Genomic DNA, 6,000 nt, shown 5'->3' on the forward strand with positions numbered 1-6,000 from the left:
CTGTCTGTACAACTTCTGTTTGAAGTTTGTTTGGGTCCTGTTTCTTTCTGAGCAACAGATCAATTGTGAACGTGACTGATACTGTTTTCCTCCTGCTGGTTGCCATTAACGCCGTTTTGGTGGGATACATTTTGACATATCCAAGGATTCCCCTCTGTGTTGAAAATCGTGTGGTTGGTCCATCTGAGAATAATTATTGTGTAGTTTAATCCATTTTATTGTATGTTTTCCCCTGCCTTTTTAATATAACATAAATCCTTACAAGCCTGCACATTGCATGGTGAACGTTGAGGTGTTTGACACTATGGGCTGGGGATGAAAGAGCAGCTCCATTCCCCTTCAGGGCTCTGCCTTTTTTTCAGCATCTCTCAGCTTCTCAAATTCCTATTTGTACTTCGTGTTCACACGTTCTTGGAATTCAAAAGGGTTTGAGAAGAACAAGAACTTCATACAACACACAGAACTAGAATTAGATAAAATATTAAACAAAAGGGAATCAAGCAGTCCCTCATTGCCAGTCCTCTCATACTTAGGTTATTTGGTGTGGGTTTGGAGTTTTGCCTCTGAAAAAAGCAGGTAGGAACTAGTAAAATCCTGTCAGGCTTTTAGTAGTCTTTCAGAAGGTAAGTCCATGCTACTAGCTGCAACGGTGGCCCGGCAGCATCACAGCAGGCTTGGGGACCAGCAGCAGTCTGACCACACAAGCTCATCCGTCTGCCTTTTCTCTGAGACCTGGGTTGCCTAAGGTACTTTGCTTTTGGTACCCCAGCAAGGCCATTCACATCTAGCTCATGCATCTCCGTGCTGTGACTGAACGATGACAAGTTGGACAGTGTGGTAGTAGCTGTGAGCTCAGTGTTGTGTTTCTGTGTGGAGACCACTTTGTCAGCTAGGCTGACAGACTCAGATCATGGTTAGACACACTGTGTACCTGACAGTGGACATTCTGGACTCTGTCTTACTTCTGGGTGCGGTCTGCAGCATCTTGTCATCTTCTTTTACTTGGTCAGAAGGAGCACTTAAGAACAGCAGCTACCTTTTTCTAACTTAGAGCCATCTTTTTTGTTAGCGTCAGAGCCATTTGTCTGTAGCTGATTTCTCATTCATTAACTTCTGGCCAAGAAGGCTTCTTTCTTGTTGATTGTTTTATTCTGTCCTTTGGCAGACGACCTTGCAGTGTTGTGGAGCATTTATTGCTTCATTTACTGTATTCACACAGAAGTAAGCACACATATGATCTATCTGCTTCTCTTTATTGCTGTTATTTGTGATGGAGTTTCAGCAAACTTTGTAGAAAGGTGGGAGCCATAAATCTGGGCTTCTGGAGAAGATATCAGGATACCTCAAGCTACTGAGTAGTGTGGGTTTGGCCTTTCCACTTGTGCAGCAACAGTCCTTTTTTTCTCTTTTTCTTTTTAAATTTATTTTTTAAAACATTGTCATCCCTTAAATGAAGGAGCTGGGAAAGAATAGCAGAGGCTGAGCCTTTAAAGAGAGGGTACAGGTAGCCTTTGATCTGGTGGGTGCCTGTTGTGCTTTGTGAATGTGCCCACCCAGTTTAGGCTCCTTGGATCACTAGTTACTTGCCTTTTTACACCTCACTCTTCTCAAGCCTTCTGGTGTGAGTACGGCCTTTCAGATATATAAATGGCCCTGAATGTTTGGTGGTTGGTTTATGCTTATAAACTGCCTTTGCTCTTCCTCTCTGATACCGGGGACATGTGGGTCGCTTTCTGGTTTTTGAAAGACTGCTGGCATGAGTCATTATTTGTATTTCATGGGTAATTGATCTGCTAATTCAAAGGGTCTTTTTTTACAGCATTTCTTGGAACTTGATCTTTCTTCTGGTCTTGTGACGCTATGCAGGGACCTGCAAAAAGTAGTAGATCAGACCAATTAATGTTAAAATAATTTTAAAACCTAACAACCTAAGTGGTACCTGCAGTCTCCATTGCGCTGGTTTGAAGTGCTGAGCCTGGGTTAGTTCTTCTGGAGGGAGGGAGCTCTTCTTTCTGCTGCGGGACAGTAGCCAAGGCCTCCCCTGGGAACTCCTAGCTATTGAAAACCACTTAAATGTAGCAGGATGTGACACAGCTTCAACAAACGTCAAGTGGATTTCTCCACTGGGAACAGAAGAGACTCTTGATTATTCTTCCTTGTGAAGAATTTGGTCAGACAGGAGTCACACAGAAAACCATGTGCAAAACAATCGGCTCCTGATGTTTAATGTAGTCATGACCTGAAAGAAGAATACTGATGCCACATTTTTGGAGTACATATCCTGTCCTAATTTTTCATCTGAATTTGAGAAAATTATAGAAGACTTGTATCTATACTCAGAAGCGAGGTGGAATCGACCGTCGTGAACCTGGTAGGAAAACACAAATGAACAGGGACGTGCTTGCAGCAAGTGGCAGTGAGCTGGGACAGGCTGCTCAGAGTACAGAGGACCTTCTCACTAGGCATGGTGGGAATACAGAGGAATAGGTGTCTCTTAGCTGGGGATTTCTATGCAATTCTGGTGCAGTATGCTCTTTTGTCTTGTGCTGGAGGAGAAACACAACCCAGAAATGCATTTGACAGTGGGCTCTTGGCAACCCAGCAGTCCTAAGTGACAGATGCCCAGACGGGGGTATTATTTCCACAGCCAACAGCATCTGACCATCTGTTAATCCAGTAGTATGAAACAGGGAGGATTCCGAGTTTGAGCTATGATGGGTGGCCACCTTTAACCTTCCAAACTCTTGTTAAACTGAAATGAGTGAGAATAACCCTGTTCTGAAGTGTTACTACTTCGGCATCATTCGTGTCTGCTACTGTGTCACGAAGGCAATTTATCCAAGGCTCTGTGCCAGTTCTGGAGGTATTTTACATATGTACCACAGAAGCCATGTGAAAAGCTCTGTGACTTGACATCCTCCACGAATGTGGATGTACCCTGTGGGGCAGCAGCTTGCAGGATGCCACCAAGCACTGCTCTGCTCTCTAGGATCACTCCTTGAGGAAGGAGAGAGTGCTCTGCTTGCTGGGCAAGTGTTGATGCTCGGTGAGAAAATCTGTGCTGGGCCAGCAGAAGGGAGCAGTGTAGCTTCTGAGAGGTGTTTTTTTTTAAAGATGTTGTTTGTTTTGAAACATCTGGGATGAGCATCTGGTTAGGTACGGCCTGGGAATCCTATCATGGAGCAGGATCATCTCTAGAGTTCTTCACGGGTGCAAATATACATCAATTGTCTCCTAGCAGCTTTTCCGTATCAGATTGCCCTGGGTTCACATTTTGTAAGCTCAACTTCCCCAGAAATTTAAGCTTGGGTCCTAAAGACACGGATCATCTGTGCTTCTCATTTTATTTGAGTACTACAGGTACTCGCAAGCCGTATTCAAGTCGTGAGTGTTATTCCCAAATAATGTCTGTCAAATGAAAAATAATTATTCTTAAAGGCAAAAAGAAACAAAGATCAAAAGATTCCATGTTGGGGATGAAGGTTCTGGGGGACAGAGAGTGAGTGAGCTATGCATACAAAGCTGAAAAAACTAGAATGTATGAAGCTGTCATGTTAAAATGTCATTTAAATAAATCTTGAAGATCTTATCACCAAAATAGCTTTTCACTTGGGAACGGAAAGAAACGCTGTCCGGACAAGACTGAGTTGGAAGGTTTTGAAAGTATAATGATGATATCATTCTGTCTGGACAGGATGAAAAGAATCTGTTCTCCTTTGTTAATAAGCTGACAAACATCAGCGAGACATGTGATCATTAACATTATCCTTGAAAGCATTCAAGAAACAATAGAAAAAGGCAAAGAACTGTAGAGTTCCAACTCAAAGCGGCAGCCGGGAGGCCTTCTTTGCAAGTTCTACTGAATCAGGCTCAGGAGCACGGTAAAACAGAATCCAAAGTGTATTTCTCAGAAATGCGAAAGCCTGATCCAAGTCCACTGGAGTTTGTGAGAAGACTCACATTTATGTCAGTGGATTGATGAGGCAGATTTTGGATCTTATTCTGCTTGAGGTGATCACAAAGAGTTTGATTTATCTTTCCTCCTGCTCATTCATTTATTATTTTTTCCATACACTTTCTTTTCATATGGTGTAATGATGACAACCAGCCTTAAGCCCAGAGGTCACACGGGATATTAATCTACTCAGAATTCTCCTGTTTCATCTCTCTGTTCACATTGTAGTATTTTTTTAAATGACAACCTGTTCACGCAGAGAGCACTTCAGATTAAAGTATTTTTGTAATTACTTCCTAACAGTGGGAAACAAGGAATAGGAGCCTTTATCTCCGAGCTTCCTTTCAGAATTTTCATTTTCCCTAAAGAACCAAAGCGCTTGTGTGGCTGATGGGGTTGCCATGGCACTGGGTTCGAGTGTCTTTGTCCCAGGTGGGAAACATGTAGGAGGAAGAAATGATTTGGGAATGGCTCCTGGTTGCCTGGGAATGAAGCCCTGGAATAGAAGGTAGAAGAATAGGAAGACTATTGCTTGCTTCAGAGACCTCCCTCAGCACTTCCTCAGGCACATTAGTGTTTCTTAGAGACGTCGTCATGCCAAAAGGTGTCTGAACTCTTTCTCAGCTGAATTTCTCATGACCTGCGTTCTGATGGAGGACGTTTTAGATACGGCGCAGCAAACTTCACAAGTTCATGTACCAGGGGTAACAGGAAAGACTGAACTGATCTTGGTGGAGACTTTGCACACCCCATTCTATAACATGCTGTGTTACAGTAGAGGCATTCTTGTAGAAGTGGTGTTGGTGACGAAATCCTGTGTGTTTAATTTATCTAAAGACATCCTGTGTCTTTACCCAGAACCTCTAGAGCTTTTTGCTTTTACGTCAGCTTTCTCCTATAAAATTGAAACTTAATAGGATTCACTGAAGTTCTTGATTGAATATTGGTTTATGGGGCTAGGTTTTTTTTCTTTTTTTTCATGTAACAGTTTGCTTAATCTGAGGAAAGGCAGTCAACAAAGTACTTCCAAAGAGGAACAGTGCAGCATAGTGCAAAGGCAAATGATTATTGGTGGTGGATGTATTTACAATATGTGGGGGAAAAAGAGAAAGGATCTAAGGAGGAGGAGAAATGGGAGGGGAAATAATCACAGAATCATAGAATGTTTGAGGCTGGAAGGGACCTGTAGAAGTCATCTGGTACAACCTTACTACACGAGCAGGGACATCTCTACCTAGGTCAGGTTGCCCAGGGCCCTGTCAAGCCTGACCTTGAATGACTCCAGGGCTGGGGCCTCCACCACCTCTCTGGGCAGTCCAGTCCAATGTTCTATTACTCTTATATTAAAGAATTTTTTTCTAATATTGATTCTAAGTCTATGCTTTCCTAGTTTAAAAACATTAGTCCTTGTCCTATCATACAAACCCTTTTGAGCAGACCTTCCCCCACCTTCATGTAGGCCCCTTTAGGTACTGGAAGGTCACTATAAGCTCCCCCCAGAGCTTTCTCTTCTCCAGCCTGCACGGCCCAAACTCCCTCAGATAATCGCCCCCCAGATCTTTCTCTTCTCCAGCCTGCACGGCCCAAACTCCCTCAGCCTGTCCTCATACAAGAGGTGCTCTAATCCCTCGATCATTTTGGTGGCCCTCCTCTGGACATGCTCCAATATGTTTACATCCTTCTTGTGCTGGGGGCTCCAGAACTGGATGCAGTACTCCAGGTGAGGTCTCACCAGGTCAGAGTAGAGGGGCAGAATCGCTTCTCTTGATCTACTGGCCACAGTTCTTTTGATGCAGCCCAGGATGTGATTGGCCTTCTGGGCTGCGACTGCACATTGGCGGCTTATGTCCAGTTTTTCATCCACCAGCACTCCCAAGCCCCTTTCAACAGGAAAGTGGGACATCAACTTGAGGGCTGTGAAGAGAAGGGCTGCTGGTGAAAACTGAGGCAAAAAGTTAGTGTACCTCAGCCTTCTCCTCGTCCAATGTTACTAATTCACCACTGCTCATCACTACGGTGGGTATACCTCCTTTCACCTTTTTTTT

At 43.7% G+C, this 6,000-nt stretch overlaps 1 protein-coding gene across 1 annotated transcript in view; it reads left to right on the forward strand.

The window, feature by feature from the left end:
* The window catches only part of ADAMTS3 (ADAM metallopeptidase with thrombospondin type 1 motif, 3), a gene marked incomplete at its 3' end in the record, with an annotated part of 76,442 nt that overhangs the window by 22,068 nt on the left and 48,374 nt on the right, over positions 1-6,000 (forward strand). The window lies entirely within an intron of this gene.

This window comes from Merops nubicus, unplaced genomic scaffold (genome assembly GCF_000691845.1).
Source record: "Merops nubicus isolate BGI_N331 unplaced genomic scaffold, ASM69184v1 scaffold9690, whole genome shotgun sequence".
NCBI classification, from domain to species: Eukaryota; Metazoa; Chordata; class Aves; order Coraciiformes; family Meropidae; genus Merops; species Merops nubicus.